Source organism: Branchiostoma floridae, chromosome 15, assembly GCF_000003815.2.
Source record: "Branchiostoma floridae strain S238N-H82 chromosome 15, Bfl_VNyyK, whole genome shotgun sequence".
NCBI lineage: Eukaryota > Metazoa > Chordata > Leptocardii > Amphioxiformes > Branchiostomatidae > Branchiostoma > Branchiostoma floridae.
Window position 1 is genome coordinate 9,128,022 of NC_049993.1, and position 20,876 is coordinate 9,148,897.

The 20,876-nt window shown below is 40.6% G+C and overlaps 1 protein-coding gene and 1 long non-coding RNA gene across 2 annotated transcripts in view; one reads left to right on the top strand and one right to left on the bottom strand.

Moving 5' to 3' along the window:
- Window positions 1-11,585, top strand: part of LOC118431456 — a 13,012-nt gene extending 1,427 nt beyond the window's left edge. Inside the window, exon 2 of the long non-coding RNA XR_004832986.1 lies at window positions 10,715-11,585. This is a non-coding gene — a long non-coding RNA (uncharacterized LOC118431456). The remainder of the gene's footprint in view (window positions 1-10,714) is intronic.
- The window catches only part of LOC118431375 (cAMP-specific 3',5'-cyclic phosphodiesterase 4C-like), a gene marked incomplete in the record, with an annotated part of 222,145 nt that overhangs the window by 41,448 nt on the left and 159,821 nt on the right, over window positions 1-20,876 (bottom strand).

Below are 20,876 nucleotides of genomic sequence, written 5' to 3' on the forward strand. Positions count from 1 at the left end.
TTCCATGAAGAAGCTCGCAGTGACTTGGCATGTCTCTTGACTGCCCCATACCTTTGGACAAGTGGCATGCGATCCCCTATGCAATACCCTAGTGATGTAGGATCGTATCACCTTGTGGTCTCATGTAACGGTGCCTGAGACAGAGGAAATGGTGTACCTATCCCTGACCTGGCATTATGTGACAAAGGTTTCCTCTGCATCTGTCACCACCTTGACCTTTCGTTAACCCCCAAGGATTAAAAACACCACCAGAAGCAACTTAGCTTAACTTCCCATGAAGCAAAGGACTACAAATCTTCCAGACTATGTGTTTTCATGCCCATCATTTAGTTAAACTCCTATTGGAACATGCAACAACATCCTGTTTTTGATAGCACCTCTAGTCTTTTGACTAATGTCTTAAACACATTCTAGTACTGGCATGTCTCAATCAATTATCACAGTAAGCAAAGGAAAGGCTTGCTGGAGTCACTGCGGCTGCATCCTGTCCAGTCATATAGGACATGCCACTAGTCACACTTTCATGCTGTCTTCTTTACTTTGATTCTGTGCTGATTATCTCTGATAAAGTTCACGATCCTCTTGGGATTTCATTCTCTGTAATTGCTTTGATTAACTGAGCTTTATCAGGTCTCATTGTAACCTTACAGACAATGAAAAAATCATTGATTGTTGGAGAGCATTCTACTATCACATGCAATGAACGTGTACATGCATGTACTTCCTAATCATTTGATTGATCAGAATTATAAAATGTGATTAGAGTTTAAGTAAGAGCAAGTAGAGTATGCAAAACAGTAGGTAGGCAGTAATACTCGAATGTGCACACTGTGACCTATCAATTTGTATCCCAGATATTCATTCCCATTTGACAAGGGGGACTCCTAATATACCTATAGCACTGTAGTGACATATATAGCCATATAAACTACAATCATGTACTAGCTTGATACAGTATACACAGAATGTATACTATAGTTGGATTTCTATTACATGCACAATGTAGTCTCTTTACTTTTTACACTATTTATTTATGGTCCCTTCAGTTGAACGTATACATTGTTACATTGTGTTTGCAGCCCACAGTGCCCTTTAAACCTGCTTTTGTCAATGTGTGGCCAGCAATATGTGTACCCTGGTAAAACAAATTTAAAGAATGAATCGATAAACAAATACTCAGTACTTGAATTTTCCTTGATACAATTTACTCACAAAACACGACATTTCTGCCCTCCCAGGGTCATATAAAAAACATAGTCCAAATCAGGAAGCATTCCACGTACGCTGCATAAATTTCATCCGTAAATGGGCATCGTTACTTCACAACACCCGACAGCGAAGCTAAAAGTCATGGGAGGGAGATTGATTGATGGTGGCATCAAACCTTTATCCCCACCTTAGATTCCTGGGCAGATACCTCGGAGGGGTCGCATTAAGCCAAATGAAATCACTGATTCACAATGTCACATGGTACAAAACAGTCCATTTCATGATCACATTCCAAAAGCATTTACATGCATTATACTATGTACTAAGTACTGTATAGTGCAGATTACCTTTAAACCATTTATGCACATTGTAAATTCAACCTCCCAAAATGTTTTGAAAATTTTCTGAAATCGATTATTGCCCTGCTTCTGTTTTGGGTCAGTTCCAGGTACCTACTAGTAACTAAATTTGTACAATGGATTATCTCACTTAACAGACACCAGGTACTAGCTACTGGCTAAAATATCTTAAAATTTATAATTTTTCTATTGCAGAATTTTTACTACTTTGAAATATCAGAATTAATCAAACCATTTTACCCTACTCTCTGCCTGGGGCTAAGCTTTGCCCCTGGGACACCAAAATTGTTGTTTAAAATTCAATGCCAATGTGCCTTTACTATCATCATGTATTGGTGGCTACATGAGAGCTTTAGCTTGGTCCTATAGAAAGTTTAAAGGGCTTAAATAAAAGACCAAATGGCAAAAAGATGTGAACCAAAACAATATAATTCAAATATGCCTATTCCATCAAGCTTCATTCCAGACATTTTAATTTTGAAACAAGATTAAGTATAATCGGTGTCTAATATTGGTATCAAATATCAAATGACAGACAAGATTACACATTGTGCTACATAGATGCTGTATTCAATAATAATAACAGGAGAAATAGCTGCAGTGTTTTTTCCCTATTTTGGCAGCAATATTTGACACCGGATTATGATTAATGCATTTCATAACCCACAAAATATGTCCATGTATGACTGTCAAATATTATATTACCCACTCTTCATCCTGCCCTGGAGCACTATAACATACATGATAGCACCGCCCACTGGACCATGCCTATGTCTCCAAAATGAATACCTTAAATTGTTTGATTCTTTTTGACCAAACCGCTGCAGGTGACACTACCCTTCATACAGTACAAAGTACAAAAATGCCCCAGGCTTGGGTTGACCAGCCTGTAATAAACCTGACATGCCATGAGATAAGGTTTACCGGCCACACAACAGGAAAACAACAACAACAACAAAACATCTCTAACCAACCTGATCCGCGAGCGGGAAAACCGTGAGAACGAGGGAGTGCTGAAGCTGCAATGCCTGAGCGACATGACGACCGCCACCAAAACACCAGCACGGAGAAATGAGCCCCCACGCCTACTCTGTGACGGCAGCGGGGATCAATGAAACCCATCGGTCCGCCACACCAGGCGAATGCGTTCCGTCCTCCGTCGATCAATAATGGATATTAACAGCTTGCCTGGGGTTGGCCATTAGATCAGTTCTAATATCCAGGACTGGAGGCCGGCCGGTCTCCTTCGATTAACTACATCTGGCAAACACACACACAACTTGGCAGTGACGGATGCCAGCCTGGCCCTGCCAGTACTATGGCAACAAACCGGGGGTGACGTTACCTTAATGTGCAGGTACAAGTACTGTGTCAACTTTCTTTCTCTTTGGGCAGCACTCGCCAAATCTTTTTTGTCCGACCATTAAAGTTACAAATGAGGGCTGGCGGTTCAATTATTAACAGAGAGGTGGAAAGAGCCTCTTTATATGAATGCTGTAAACCACTGGATGTCATCAGTCAAGTTGCATAAATTATTGATTAATTTTTTTCTATTTGGAGCAACAGACCCTCTGCAAAACAAACCTTGTATGCAGTGCCGACTGATTGAATTTGCAAGTACTAGAACTTTGAATCATACAAATAGCAAAAGTGAGCCTTTAAGTAAAAGCAATACGATATGACATTTTTGAAAGCAGGACCTTACAATATTGTCTGGTACAAAAGCCCCCTAGCAAGTCAGCAAAAAATGCAGTGAAGAACCCTTTGTACATTGTATATCTCTCAGTATTATAAAAAAGGAATTCAAAATATGCAGTGTTAGTTGATGCTATCGTAACACTCAAAATCACCTACCTGAAAACTCCTGAACACCTAACTACCATAGCACTGCAGTGGTGCACAAGAATTTAGAATCACCTACAAGATTAATACGTTTATTATACAATGTAGTATCTGTATTTGAGTGTTTAACATGTACAGACCCGCACCTGTTTGATCCAACACTACTATGCAGGCCAAAAATCAAACCTCTTCCTTTTAATACTAATATTAGTACAATGGTTCAGAGTACAAACACTAGGCTGTCCTCAGGACCCATGCCTCTGTCCTGGCATATAGAAATTTGCTTGTTGGGACCAAGCACATGAACTTGATGCTTGGAAAAAGTCAAGGAAAGTCAAGAAGGACTCCAAAACAATCAGTGGGACAGAAAAATATATAAAGTAGGAGACAGCCCTGGTATAAATTACAGTAGAAGCCGCTTAATTGCACGGCCTATTTGCCAGTGAATTCTGTGCAATTATCCGGCTGGTGCAAGTATGCGAAGTTATCTAGATGGACCGCACTGATTTGGGATTTGGGGATTCCGTGCAGTTAACAGAAGTGTGCGTTAATCCGTTGTGCAATTAACTGGCTTCTACTGTATAAGAAGAGTAGTGTTGTTCATTCACCTAATATGTAGATTCACTGTTATCTTATCTCACGAGCCACATGTATCATACCATTAAGTCCTGCAGTATCAAAAATTCGGATCTCAGACTCAGAGGAGCAAGAATCATCACAGATAACACTTCAAACATCTTCTATTGCACCGATTGCCTCATTAGGAAGGCCTATTATGTAAATCTGTGCTAATGGTACATGTACAGCTTCTTCTTCAACTCAGCATTATATGTCAGGACAATTGTAGGCTGTACATTCATCCCCATTAGCCTCATATGGAGGTGTTGCTAAGGCCTAAACAATTTATTTCCTTGGTTCATCATATCCATGTAAAAATCTAGCCAGAAGTCAAAATGGAAACATGGGGTCTGGGAGAAAAACTTGCACCCTTTGCGCATCTGCTGTAACTGTGTGTATGTCGATATATAACAGTCCATGATTATTATGTTGAATCTGAGAACTAACATATTCAGTTTACGTTGGTATACGTAGGCTAACAAGAAGACTGCGTCCAGCTATAGTAGCCAAACACAGTCAAGAACTGCTTTTGACATAACGTTACATGTACCTAGTGTTAACTGCCTGCCTTTACAGCCAAAATTCGAGTTTCATAGGATGAAAACAAAGCTGTGAGCCTGTGTGAACCTTGTAAAATCAAACTATCACTTGCACATGAGAGCACGAAACTTTCCTAGTCTAGAAAACCTTCATTTTTATGACTCGCAGGAGACTTACCCAGCCAGAGTAACTTCAAACAGTGGCACACTTGAACAGTGTTTCATTCCACGCTCGTCGATTTTCCTGTACATCCCAATACAGCACACTAGTCCTGAGGATCCTCACATATGTCTGCACTGGACTCAGATATGATTTGTCAACACAAAGGTGCAAGATCCCAAAAGGTGGCATCGCCAACATTCACGCCATCCATCCATCGTGCCTCACATGTAAATACAGTCATCGAGATCAAGCCGATACTAGAATAACGTCCGTCAATATGCAGCCGCCGTATCACCTTACCGATCTTTTCTGCATAACAAAGATGAAAGGTATCCCAGGTCAACCCTTTGCCTTTCACACATCCGCCAGGGTACTTGTTGCACTGACCACGGGCTCAAAAAGTGCCACTTTGTTTACGCAGGACCTCAATTCTTTTGTGTTTCAAAAAAAAAAAAAATCATTTGGAAATGTTCACACATACATGTAGGTAATGTAGGACTGAAGGACAAAAGGAATATGCTATAGTAGTATACCTTAAAATAAAGGTGACGTTCTCGATGAAGAATTATCAACAGTTGAAACATTTAGGACACATATGCATTGATCCATACTCTTTTGTCACAACATAGACCAAGGCTTGTGTACAATGAAAGCATATCCTGGACAGATTTTGAACACCCATGGCCTACATGTACATGTATACATGTATACATTTGCCTACCCCTGCATCAGGGACTCCAGCAGCAGTATAATCAAGCAACGGATAGTGAGTGATAACTGAATCCACAATCTGAATTGTTTAACGTCATTTGCAGGCACAAGGGCTGTCCCTAGGACCCGTCCTTCCATCCCAGGATGGAAATTTGCTTGTTGGGATGGAAAAATTTTTACTCAGTCTCTTGGAAAAACCTGACCTTCATGACACAAAATTGCAATGATGATAAATTGACAATGTATTTTTTCTTGGCTTCAAAATGACAGACTTTTAACAAGATGAGCTCCCAAACAATGAGAGGGACGGAACAAAATAAAAAGCTAGAGACAGCCCTCCCAAGCATGCAGCAATACTGCCTGTATCATACTGAACAGTCATATCTCTGATTGATGATTGAAGAAATCATACTAGAGTTCAACAAGTTAGGGATATTATGAAGAAAATTCTGTGTACACAGAGTATACCCGGTGTACAATGCCTGCACACATTGACTGCAGTACTGCAACTTGCCAACAGGTGGCATTTCAGTACTGCCATGTGTTTTACACTATCATGGTCAAGATTGGACTACATAGCCTCTATATAACCTCATGGTGATGAAGAATAATATACTTCAAAAGTTCAAAAAGATATTCATTCAAAGGGCAGCTGTTTCAAAATGGTGTCCCCGATGGATCCTTTGCAGACCCCTTTTTCTTTTTTTCTTTTTTTTTAAATGGAAGTCATGAAAAGGTTTGGCATAATGGCATGCAGGGCTGGAAGTCAATTGCAATGATAGAACAGTACATCATTGTACATGCAACATACTTTTAGCCAGGGTACCATCCAGGGCTGTCTCCAGGACCCGTCCCTCCCTCCTGGGATGGGCATTTGCTTCAGTTTCAGTTTATTTAGCCAGGCAAGTACACATCGCCTACCAGTTTTGCTTGTTGGGATGGACAGCAATTTTGACCCCATCGATCTTCCCAGAAACCCGAACTTCAGCACATAAAATTGATGAAGTGTGTTTTTATCAGCTTAAAATGACAAATTTTACAAGGAAAATCAACAACATGGGCTCCCAAACAATGAGAGGGACAGAGAAAAATTTAAAGCTGGTAACAGCCCTGGTACCATCCTCCCTGGCTCAATAATTTTGCCTGTTAACGTTAGAAAGCAACAAAATTGAGCCAGTTGTACCGCACCCAGGCTACAACTTTTGTTCATTTTTTATGATGTCAGATTGTCCAATAATGAGATCATAATTATGAAATACTGTAAAAGAAAGTTAATGGAGTGGTGTTTACTAATTGTTTGATGGCAGTGAGGAATTTCTCCTTGAAGGTGCCCCTTTTATGGTTGGATGGATGAGTGTGCAATTAAAAACTCATTAACGTAAGGCAACCATTGAAGCACATGGTATTCACTTCCTCAAGTCAACACAGAAGATTGGTCTTTCACAAATAATATCTGGGCAAGACTAACAGAATACAAATGTATCTATTCCCATCGTTCTACAAAATGTATATGAATCATACTTTTTTGGCAAACTGATTTAGGAATTCAAAACAAATCAGATGAAGATCGATTGATGCAACATAGTAATATCAATCTTCCTAAATCTCAACAGCTTGAACTAGCTAAAGTCTACCTACAGTCCTAAGTACGAAAAGGTGTTTGCTTGTTTCATACTTCATAATCATTCCATATCTTCTACAAGCTTTTATGCATGTTAGGTACAGCTGTTATATGGGCTGAGACAATTATCTCAAAGACAGTTTACAATTTGCATGTCCTACATTGTTTGTGTAAGGCGATAAGAAATCCTGACATCACTCCTAACGTCATTCTGCTCTAGCACGTCAGCGCGCGGCAGGTATTGTGGAATGCCTCATTGGTCCCCTGGTTAATGAGTCCCACAGTACACCGCAGATGGTCTCACACGGGGGTTAGGGAGTGTATAATTAAGCCCAATGGGGCATGTTGGTCTCACCCTGAAGTTGAATCAACAGAAATGCTGGGGCCAACTTGGTACAGCTTTCGGATGACGACTCTCTGTGGCCCAGAGCCCAGTTTCAACGTGGGCCCTCTTGCAAGAAGGACAGAGAGAAAGAATGGAATGGGTTAGGGAGGAAAGTCACAAACAGGAAGAAAAAAACACAAAAGATAAGATAGATTATAGATTTTGGGAGCAAGGCATGATAGTGCAAAAAAAAGAAAAATCTCTGTAACAGTTCCTATTCATATACAGTGAATAGCATCAATTGCACACTGTACAACTTAAGTCAGACCCAATACATCATGACTATCTAGTCCTAAGCTTCATACAAACTGTAAACACAGTGACGTATTCTGATAAGATGCAGCTCTCTATCCACATGTCACTTATGTATTTTAGTCTGAGTACCACCCTTGCTTTGCTTTGGACCAGTGTGCAAACATGCATGTAACATTAGTTCACCTTTATCCGTGGGGTAACCTATATCCATTGTGTTGCTAAGCGAGGTATCCGGGGATATCAAGTTTATGGATGGTAGTTTCAAATTGTTTACTATTTTCAAAATATTGCAGTTTGAAACCACCATCGGTTGACTTGATATCTCTAAATACATTGCTTTAAAAAAGAAAGGATAAAGGTCACCATACGGATAAGGTGAACTAGCGCTACAAGTAATGTTACCAGTCAGGCTTCGTATTAGATATACAGACCGATCCTGACTGTCCATCACATTTGGGCAGTTCAATAATAGCATGGCAATTAGCAGTTTGACAGATAAGACAGTGTCTACTGAAAGTGTCTCCGTCAAATATACATTTTCAAATATGCATTTCGATATATCTATAAGTTTTTGCATCTCTACATTTAACAGAGGTGGGCAGGGCTATACAAAGTAGGATCGGTCAATTGCTTTGCAAGGACAGCACTCAGTCTACATACATTTGTACTTGAAGTTGTGCAATTTCCTTTTGAAAATGACAAAAATTACTAATCCCCATTGATAATACATAAAAATTAATATCTTCATTGATAATACACAAGATTTCAACATGAAATTTGGATGAGTTGTCATGGTGATGTTTCAGAAATGGATTAAAGTTACATGTATCATTAGCAAGAAGACAGGTTTGATCAAAGTCAGGCAAGTAACACCATGCTCATCTGTTTGTTGTTATTTCACAAGCTAAGGAAGTCAAAGTTATGGTAAACAACGTTTATTAATTGTGTGCTTTGTAATGAGACAGTAACAGAGACATGAAAGGATGATTTGTGTATTTACATGTTGTATATGGTCTATACTTTTTATCAGTTTTCAAACATTCAATGTAAAACGTTAAGCACTCACTCTTCTTTATACAGCTCAAGATTTTTTTTGTGTGTGGAACTATTAAGGTTTGTATCTTAAACTGCTGCATGTTCTCTATGTGTTTTAAGTCCTTCATTTTTAAGTAGTTAAACTGAATAGTAACAGAGACCACCACTATAAAGACATACTAGAGGAACAAGAGAATATACATGTATCTAATGTTACTCAGTAAATAGCAGTAATAGCTTAAATTTGTATGTGAATTGTAGTTTCATGTTAGCTAAGGCAACAAATTAACTATCCAAAAGTACCCAAATGTTGTAAAAACATCACTCACAGGACACTTAGACTTGATAGTGCATACTGCATATATACTGTTTCTGGCCTGAGTATCCTAGCTAGTTTCCTGGAGCTCCCATACACTTCCTCACCAACAAAATGTAGTTCTTGAAGGGAGAGTATAGGAGCCCTGGTAGTGGTAAACTACCTCGGATGATACTCATGATCATACTTTACTATACTTTCGCCTGGCAATTGCTTACTTTTACAAGTATGCCCTTCATATAAAAGTTGAAGAACCGTGATTGATAATATGATAATAAATAGACTCAGTGCAGAATACAATACTGTTGATACAGTTAAGTTTGCAGGGATTTAATTTCACGGTAGCGGGAAAAAATGACTTTTTGCAGTGGTTTTAAGTTTGCGACAGCACCATGCACTATAGTCTCTTACTGCCAAGAAAACATGTTTGCGGTGGTTTTAATTTTTCTATTGTGAAGCGGCCAATGCGAAAACCGCGAACATTAAACCAACGCGAAAGTTTCTGCATCCCACTGGGGTATAGATCCTACTTCTGCTTGGAGATAAACAAGGACTGGCACTAGGCAGTAATTGAGTAAGCAGAAGACAGACAGGGTGATACTGTTTCAGTCCAGCCTGTTTTAATAACCCAGTTGTTGCCTTGTTTGTTGATACAGATTACAGGCCTGCTCCCACTTGTCAAAACAACAGGACACATGGTGCTCTCACCACATGCAGCCATTACCTGCTTATCACCCATCACAGGCACTAATGACAGATCCTTTTTACACCAGGCATGGGGGGATGAAAGGTAGGGGGAGGGGAGGTCACCACTGGGTCATCTGAGTTTCATCAGATAAAGGTACTGATCACCAGCTGGGTAGCTACTGTAGGAGCCATGTGTTACTCAGCACCAAGAGGCCACATCTAGCGAAATAAGGAGGACAAAACAACAACAGTTGTGACCAACTGTGACTTCCTGCATGCAATTCCTGGACTTAGTTTTCAATGGACAGGTCACAATGGACAACCACTAAGAATTATCAAATGTGTTTCTAAGGTGACCTTTTCACTGTGAAATCCTGATACTCCTAAGGACGCTATATGACGTCATTCCACTCACTCACTCACACTCACACTCACTCATCCTCTTGCATGTACATGTGGAACGTAATGAGCCAACTAGAAGTACAATGTACAAGGGACACTAACAAATATTGCTACATGTAGATTGATTGCAGCTACAGGGTTTTCGGACCACTGCAGATGCAGATCACAGTGGACTACTACTCGACCTTAATTCCTAAATCTCAATCAAATACTAAAACCCTCAGTGAGGGTATCACGTTCAGGTCCCTGGACTACTGCAAAATTATCCCTCCAAAAAAGACTAAGGTAGTAAATGAATTTACAGTATTTTTCATATTCACAAACCGTTGAAACACAAGAGGCGAGTAGTTTTAGACCCAGAGCCCACCAGCTCCCAACCCTAAATTAAACCACAAGGCAAAAGGCCAGGACCAGTTAGATTGGTCAGTTGTGGTGCTTGCGCCCCACCTTTACACTGTGAACTCAAACTTCCCCAATATGTACATGTACTGCAGAAGATGCATTACCAAGTGGCATTTTGTTGACAACTATTATCTGATGGGAACTAATCTTATCCCTGTTTAAACTTTCAGACACCTCAGATCATCCTGGGACTCATCACTTCCAGTAGGAGGAACTGGAGTAAATGCATCCTTCACAGGGATTAAATTGCCATGCACCAGTGGGGATTGAACCCCTAACCTCTGGTCCAGTAGCCCTGTTATCTGACCCATCACAGCTGGGTGCTGCCAGGATAGGCAGTGAAAAGTGCTAATGATGGCAGGACTTAATCTCCAAGCAGATGTATGGAGTTGATAACTGTGTTTCCTAACCTGACCAGATTTCCTGACAGTCTCAGAAGAAATGCTGGCTGGACTGAAAACAATTGTCCACCCAATATCTGCTTGTCGATTGAGCATGAAGTCTGGGCTATCAGTTTGCATAAGATCTGATTTCTTCACAAATGACAAAATGGAACTTTGATTAGATACATTAGATTCCATAGCAAACAAAAAGAGGATGGGTACACCTAAAGAATAGAACTATATGATAGTATTTTAAAGAATAGCCTGCTCTTTGTCATTGCTTATTACTTGTACACTATGATAGCCTAAGATTGTTTCTGAATTATTATCTTTCTACACTGTCCTTCAGCCAGTATGGTAAACAAGCATATTGCTGTTTTTGCTCGAGATAATGTTATAATTGCTGTTGGGACCTTGTGTATCTTTGTGGAGACTGAGTTAACGACGGCAGCGCAGCCTAAACACAGTATTAGCTGGCTGGGAAAGGAGATTGTAAGCTGGGGAATTCTGTGGGCTGAAGTTAAGAAGCTAATAGAGGTTACGTCACACCCCCATACTGCGCAGAAAAACGCATGCTGCCAACATCAGGTACAAGTCTGGCATACATGTTGAATATCCCACAATCATGTAAATAAACACAAGTTACTGTGTATTTGTAGGGCTGGCTACATGTATATCGAGTAATGTTGCACTGTATATATTTTAAAATACATCAGTTTTAGGTGATACCATAACTGCAATTCCATGGTAGGAAGAAAATGGAGTGTTCCCGGAGGTTGTATAAGCTTGAGGTCGAAACAAGGGGATAGAAGAAGGAACAAGCATTTTCAGGGTGTTTTAAGTTCTCAGTGAACATCTAGAGGTCACAATGCACAAAATGTGAACATATAAGAAACTGTAAGTGTAACAAAACCATTGCAAAAGTTTCTGCATTCACAGTATAAAAACTAGGGCAACATAAGGACTCTCGAAAGCCATTGAAATGTCCTTAACAAGCCGATGAGCTGCCATGCCAACTTGCAAAATGACATATCAGAAAAGATGAAAAGATTTGAGCCTTGAAAAGATTTCATTGTGTTTGATTTTCAGTGTGGGGTACATTTCTTCTTGATTGTCCTCAGTGGAAGCAGACAAGAACTAATAAGCTACCACACATTTCAGCGACAAACTGTGGATCACACCCTCGACTTTTGGGATACTTCATGGTTTATGTACCTGTAGTCATCCTGTCTAGAAAATCTATGTAAATTCTGTGGCTAACTCGTGATTCATGGCCATACATTACGCTCAACTCAGCCGGGGCCGCCTGTCCCAATAGCTTTCTGATGAATCCATAAATTTTTCCGCAGGAGAACTTTGAAACATAAAGCCCTGCTTTCACAACGTCATTACTTCTACTCGGGGATTGCTGAAAGCCAGCCTCCGAGGCATTATACTTTCTGGACGACAGAAAAGACCGCATTTCCCGTCTTGATGTTTCAGTCCTAATTATCCTTCAGTCCTGGTAGATCAGCACATAGTGAGATAAACGCCACCTTTATGCAAGCAAATACACAGTCACAGACCGGGGCTCAGCGGCGTGACGCACATGTAAAGTAGCTACCCGCTGGGGTACAGGAGAGGACAGCGAAACCAAAAAGCTTTTCAACACTTGGTAATGATAATGACCTCATCTCACCAGTCACCAGTCTCACCAGTCACCAAACCTTGGGTGATTTGGGGTGATATGAACAGGATGGAATGCAGTAAATGCAGAATTGTTCGTGGTGATTCTACTTCTATGTTCACATTTTTTTCTACGGCCGCTTCACCATAAACTCAAACGGTCGCAAACATTTTTCCATTACAGTATGTGACCACAGTATATAGCACTACCACGAACTCAAAACCACCCCTAACACTCCATTTTTCCGCTACCAATAAATTAAATCCCCAAAACCTTAAATGCAGAATGCTGTCTAATCTCATAACAGAGTTTGGGGAATCACTTTGATCAATCTAAACCTGAATATTGTCTGCCAGTTCAATCATTGATGCAGTAACCTTAAGCGAAAAAATGCCAGTGGGATGAAACAATATTCTTTTAAACTAGCCTGATCTTTCTACATACATACAGTGTAGCTTGGGGAAATCACTTTGACCAACTTAACCAATTGTCTAGCAGTTCAATTTATACTGTCACTCCATATCAAAAAATGCCTGTGGGATGAAAGCAAAATTCTTTTAAATCATCTCAAGAGTCTGACCTTGCTAAAGCTTGAGGGTACGTTTTGTACAACCCTTTCATTAAGTTGTCTATCATATGTCTATCATTATTATGCAATAATGCCAACAGGAGAAAAGCCAGACTTTAGAATTTAGCAAATAAAATTGTATACTAGGCCAGGAGGAAGTTCTACATTAATATCTTGTAAAAGGCAAATTGGGTGTCATTCATCTTCTTTTCTTTGCCAAGACAAGATTCCATCTTGATACTTTCTGTAGGGTCTCCTTGCATGCTTTGACTGGCCACAGATTCCCTTCACACAAAAAAATGTTAAAATGGGGGGACAACTTAAGCAGAGGCTCTCTCCCATTTTGTTATGGTGAAGCTTAAGAAATATATCAACAAATAAGAGATACAAACATTTTTAAATGAAGGACATGCAGACTATAGAATCATACATAGCAAAAAATGCTGAGCAAGCTAAAACAGTCTATAGTGTAGAAAGAATCTGAGTGATCGGAGTGAGGGACAGGGAAGGGATTTTCCAACACACAAACAGTCAGTGTTTTCAAAGTTCCTTCAAAACCCGACTGTAGGTCAACAGAAGATTTGAGTGTTTAAAGAGCCAGGTAACATTACACCTGGATGTTCTTAAGGGTCTGACGTCCCTCACCTTTTCAGGTGATGTCAGTCATTACACCAGCTAATTGTCCCCACACAACAGCACTTAACAGCATGACTTAGGCTTGACACACCCAGTTTACAAACCATAACACTGGATCTATGTGTTTTAAAAGGCGATCTGCACTGCCAAGAGTACATCTGTAGGTATCTGTATCTATATCTGTATCTGTATCTATATAGCTGGTATAACCACCCTTCGGCGTAACACACCAGCTGTAGGTAACAGTCATCAACCTTCTATGGGTTTGCCGTTACAGGCTTCTCATTTCAACCTGAATGGAACTTTCTCTAACCATTTGGAAGCTATGTTTCATAACATAACTACCTTTTCAATAATAAACACAGCAAATTAACATTACACATAATACATATACATTCATTGTGAATGACTTGGCATCTAGTGTTTACTGTCATAATACTGATATGTTATTTAATGTGTTTTGTATTTCTCTCCCAATAACCCTTTGGGCAACCTTGGCTACCTGTTATGTCGTCGAACAAATAAAAGAATAAATAGTGTTTATTGATTATACAAGAGCATACGTTGCAGATGTTGGTAACGTTACATGTATCTGTATTTCCTACTGTATATTCTTGCAAAAACTTTCTATTCATGTAACGTTTTCACTATATACTTTGAACAATTCTTGCTTCCATTCATAATTCTTATCATTTTCTACTTTTCAGACTTTGTCTACTGTACCTCAACGGTGAAAAAACAGATGCATCATGATGATGATGATGATGATGATGATGATGATGATGATGATGATTATTTTCAGACCATCCTCAACTGTTTGCTTAATTCCTATTCTATATAGTACGTATCTTTCCTCCCTACAAAAGCTGGGAACGTTCATGAACTTTAACACATTTATCCATCGTTCCCCATTGATCTTGGCCCTAACCCCACAGTATCACGTTATTCTAGCCTCTGCATGCGTTATTCTAGCCTGCCTGTAGCTTTACCCCCATAACAAAAACACCACACACCGTGATAACACTATCAACCGCTACAAAGCTCATTAATTAGGCAACTGATACCATCACATGGCTTGCTCCTGGGCAAGGCAAACTTCACTCCGTGACCTCGGGGCAAATCTGTTGTATAATGTATGAAATATCCGACTTTGTACCTGGCATCAAGTTACCTCAGTCACACGTATGCCATCTGCCTAAGCAAACTGTCAGAGTGTCCATGAAAGCAAGCCCTTTTCCCCGCACATTTGATTCATGTGTGTGTAAGAATTCAGAGGGGCGAGTACGAACAGAAAGGAACTAACTTGCCGACACCCGGGATCGAACCCGGTTCGGCAGATTACAAATCCAACGTGCAAACCACAACACCAAAAGCTCTAGAGCCGTTGGCGTGGTCAGTTTGGCAGCGCTTAAACCTCACTGTTACACTACTCCCCCTTTTCTTTTCAAGATTCGTCCTCGAATCTCCGAGATTGACATCCCTGTGTGGAACATCTTAGCCTGTTACTCACAGTGTGGCACATCCACTAGACTGTTACTCACAGGGCCGCCGTGTGGGAACCAATGTAAGAATTCAGAGGGGCGAGTAAGAACAGAAAGAAACTAACATGCCGACACCCAGGATCGAACCCGGTTCGGCAGATTACAAATCCAACGTGCAAACCACAATACGAAAAGCTCTAGAGCCGTTGGCGTGGTCAGTTTGGCAGCGCTTAAACCTCACTGTTACATGTGCTGTACATTGTAGTTGTACCTCTTACAGTTGTGGTGCAATAAAGTTCTACTTCTTCTGTATCATAATCATAAGAAGCTGTGTGTGTGCATACAAAATATTGATCCTTTTGAATTTATTGCTGATAAATATCATTCCCATCATGAGAAAAGTGCTTACTAAACACCCATCTTCCTTGAAAACTAAAATACCAAAACTCTAATTATTGAGCTTTCTATGAATGAACAGGTACACCATCATATCAAGACTATTACCCATTACGCACACCCGTAGAAAGGTCACTCGGCTTTCATTTACAGTAACACCAACTCCGACTCCTTATTCTGCTGTGTTCCCTAAGAGGAAAGGTGTTATGGAGGCCTTCTCTAATGTCTCACTGACGCCTGGATACCTAACAAAGTGTGAAGTAGTGTGAATGCCTCAGGGATTGCTGATGCTACAGGGCGGATCTCTACAAATCCATGTGAAGGTCTTTAATGTGAAGGTCTTTCAGCACCCACCAATGTTATAAGAGTTAACACAAAGTCTCATCATTCTACAGGGTGTCATAATACTTCCACATAAAAAAAATGTTTTTCAAGGCCCTCTCAAGAATATCTTGAACACCTTGACATCTGTAAAATAACGCATGTTCATCTTTATCTGCAGGGTAACCTATATCCGTTGTTTTTACAAACTTGGTATTTAGGGATTTTAAGTCGATGGACTTTCAAAATATTGCATTTTTTTTAAAATGCGTCCTTTAAATTGATATTTCCAAAAACCCTGTTTTTAAAAACAACGGATATAGGTTACCCCACAGATAAAGGTGAACAAACGTTCAGAATAACTGATGCTGCACTTTAAATCATTTCGAATTCATGTTTTTTCTCAAATGGCGGTATTACGGCACCCTGTGGGGTTATGAGAGTGGATGTTAGCACTACCTGAATAATAGGGAGTTCATAGTTTCCTTCATGAGGTCCTGTAATAATTCCATGCTGAAAGAACCCAATCACCCGAGTAATGATATGCATGATTCGATCGGTACGATCAATGGGACCTTCCATCATGACACTAGAATGACCTAAATTTTCGTCATCTCTTCGGATGAAGCGATGAAAGAGGGTCAGCAGTGAAGAAAACAGCATGGAAAGTGGATATGGAAGGAATTTACATGATTCTTACTTCAGGCCTCGGGGCTCAAAATACTGTAAGAATTCAGAGGGGCGAGTAAGAACAGAAAGAAACAAACATGCCGACACCTGGGATTGAACCTGGGTCGGCGGATTACAAATCCAACGTGCAAACCACAACACCAAAACTTGCTCTAGAGCCCTTGGCGTGGTCAGTTTGGCAGCGCTTAAACCCCACTGTTACACTACTCCCCCTTTTCTTTTCTTCTCAAGATTCGTCCTCGAATCTCCGAGATCGATATATAATATCCCTGTGTGGCACATCTTAGCCTGTTACTCACAGTGTGGCACATCCGCTAGCCTGTTACTCACTGTGAGGCACATTTCTAGCCTGTTACTCACAGGGCCGGTGTGGGAACCAATGTAAGAATATTGAGGGGCAAGTAAGAACAGAAAGCGCGGTACTTGAAAACCACTGTTAAAATACCACCAGTCCTGCATATGCAGGTTAGTGCAGGTATTTCTGACGTCTTAGTAACCTTCACCTATCACAAGATGAAGATAGTGAAGATGACCTGTGCCTAACCTGCATTGGTCCATTGGATGAACGGCAAGCATAAATGTGTAAGTGAGGGCTCGATAATACAACCTGCATAATATTTTGCAGTAGAATAATTTGGGACCTGTACAGGTATGATGTCTAAGTGTACCTTACTGCACTGGAACCAGAAACCAGCCTATGACATACACTGTACATGTTAGTCTAGGGTGATGTATAGCAAGATACACAGTCGAAACATTGTTTTGAATGGACTATAAGGCAATGAAAAGTTAAGATTCAAAATGAGCGTTGCAGGTAAAATTTCTCTAGTATACATGAGTATCCAATTAAGAATGTTACCTATGTCAATGCAGGTATGGAGAAAATATATTTCAAGCCCTGCACAAATATGCTCTCTCATTTAACAAGCTAATCCATTTTGCAACAGTGCATCCCCATAGGTAAATATTCTAGTCACATATAAGCATTCCCGCCTTGTATTTTCTAATATCACATACAGATGACATCACAACTGATACACTAAAATATGTAGATTCACATGTATAACGTTACATTTATGTTGTGTTGTCAGGTGTTGTATGTGACATAGACTATACTTTCGGTCTTACAATCCAAAGTTTGTGAATCCAGTACAAGGTATTATCGATAACCTAGGAAAGGTATATATGAATGATTTCCATTCAGGTTGAAAATTTGTGTCATGGGGTAATGAGAGAACGCAATTTGTACAGAGAATGTTTGCTTTTTTCTGATTTCAAAACAGGTAAAGGTTATTCATGTTTTGAAACCCTTAAAGCTGACATCACAGCACCCATTGTAAAATTTGCCCTGCCTCTACAATATTTCGTTATTTTTCAACCTGACACTATCTCAGAGGTTTAAATGACCTTTTCAAAGGAAGACAGGGGCGGAAGCTGATTGATCCAGTCACGGATTAAGGTAAGACCGTGCCTTGGAACATTTTAAAAACATAATCATGTCTTCACATTATATTCTGACCTCTATGAATAATGCATTATAAGAAGACTGCCGTTGGAAGATTCCATCGTCCTGAAACTTTGTTTACAGCGCCAATTCATCCCACTAGGAAAATAGCTCTGAAGTAAAAAACAAACAGCTAGAGCACATGTTGTAACGGAGGTCTAATGATGAGGATGTAATTTGAGGTAAACAATGCATAAAAACGTGCAAGCCAATCCAGCACTCCATACATCAACATGATAAATAATGCAACTGCCACGCAGACTTTAATGCAAGTAAGGACAGACAAACAAAGGGCGACAGGGGATGATGTGTTTGGGGGAAGCTCAGGGACATGTGGGGGTAGCCCTGTGTGTATCTCCGGCTGCATATGCCGGGGACTGTATACAACATCAAGCTGAGAAAGAATGTGGAGAATCTCAGACACATACTTCAAACAGTTGCAAGATACACATAAGACCATGGTACATTAGCCACCACAGTACAAACAGAAGAAAGGGCTGCTGACGTTGGTGAAGAGAAAGAGCCTTTCTTATGCAGACGCGCTGTTACCCATGCATTCTGAGGCGAACAAAAGTCCCATGCACCGGGGCTAAAGGGCCCATATCCCCTAAAAATAAACCTGAGCCAGTCTTTACCACAACACCCCAGGCAAAATCAATCCCACTCAACTTCCCCCTTTGTCTCCTGCACCATTTCCTCATGTAGTGTAATGCCATGGTAATCTCCTGTGGAAATATTTTCCTGGGAGATTTTTCAAGCGCACCCTTGTTTAGACTGGGAACAAATCACGCACACAAGGCCTTCCTTTCAAACAAGGCCAGGAAAGAATCGGCTACAGTTCTATTTGGGTATGTGTACACACACGGCCGTAGCAGGGGTGCCTACATACCATATCCAGGAGTGTCTTCTGCGAACGCATCCATGTGAGCCGTGGATAGGAACCATGGTTTAATCCACACAGGCAGAAGCATCTTCTTATCCTCAGGATAATCCCTTCTCCATCGTCCTGTGTTCGCAGCAAAGTAATCCGAATGGAAGCTTGCAGGCGGTTAATCCAAGGAGAGGGAGCGTCGCGTTGTGTCCGAACGAGCTGACGACTTATTGGCACATGCTGTGTGTAAATGGCCCCGTCCGATTGTGCCGGCAGCTCGCAGCTTTGTGGCGTTTACATTTACATTTGGCAGGCTGCCCCAGTTGTGCTGTGTGGTGGTGCTGCCCAGTGCCTCACTCTAATCTGCTCCAGAGATCCCCCTCATTAATATTCATGAGCTCATTCATGCCATTCAATTAAATCAAGCCTCCCATGTCAAAGGATGGGGTCAGCAAAGAAGCAGAATACATGTATTTCAAGGCGCGGCAATGTTTTGTAAGAGAGGAAATAGAAATCATCCTGACCAAAGCCAATGGCAAATACAAGCAGAAGGGATTTTGTAATGCTGTAAGTGATTGCAAAATTGAGTGTAATGGCGCACACTGTGCTGCATACTAAAAAGGCACTTTGTCTATTAGCTCAGTTGTATCTGCTTTCAGTCACCTTGACATTAAGGAGGCAACTGTGATTTTTTTTCCCCACCGGGAATTTTTGCTGCCCCTTTGGACATTCTGTTATGTGCGCATGGCTTCCCTGAGTGGTTACTGATTAACAATTACCTGTAAATTTGCATGCTTTCTTACCAAAACATTTGGTTAGGAACAGAGACAGGGTCTTCTTAAGATTAGGACTTAAATGTCGCTAAAGGAAAATACATAATTTTGTTTCAGTCAAAGTATGATATTTATTTTGCATTTGAAAATGAGTGCTGAATAAATGCGTTTGCATACTATAACAGAGACAAGGTACATGATATTTGGGTTTATAAGAACAATACAAATTCCTACAGACACTGTATGGTATTCCCATAATTTGCATTTGAAAAATGAGTAATAGGTAACTTCCTGTATGCATACTTTCACATTGTTCTTCTGAATCCGTTTAACTCAACGTTGCAACAAACGTCCCCCATAAATCACAATTTGCCCTTATCTTCAGAGCCTTAATCACAAATTCAAACGACGGAGCAAATGGCAGCTCGCTATAATATCATTTCCTGCCGAACCTACCGCCATAATATCATCCCATTCAATCAGCATCAGCCTGGGGAAGCATTTCCCTTACAGCTGGGTAAGTGCAGCGATACATCATCATAATCGCCGTTCTCCTTACTTCAGGTCCTATTATTTGCATAAATGGGAACAAATGGTTGCAGCTGCAGGATTCCTCCCGCCGCCTTTATCCATTCTAACCACGGCAGGTAAATGACATCCTATAAGAGGACAGAGGAGGAGAGTGATAGATTTATGTACGACGCTGAATATTCCATAGCCTTCATCACGACCTGCACAAATCAATCCACACGCTTTAGGAGCAACTGTAAATCAGGGATGTGCCCGGGCAATGCCTTCTCAATGCAGTTTGATGGTTCTTTAAACGCTGCAAATGGCAAACCTAACTGCCGTATAATACCTTCTAAAGTGTCGGTCTGTACATATGCAGCAGAGTTTTAGATCTACCATGCTCTCCGAGCGGAGGTTGATGGGGAAAATCGTGACCTTTGTCTTATGTGCCATCTTTTTCTGTCAGCTGAGCTATCCCCATCAAAAAAGATGGTCGAAAAAGGTCACGATTTCCCTATCAACCTCTGCTGGGG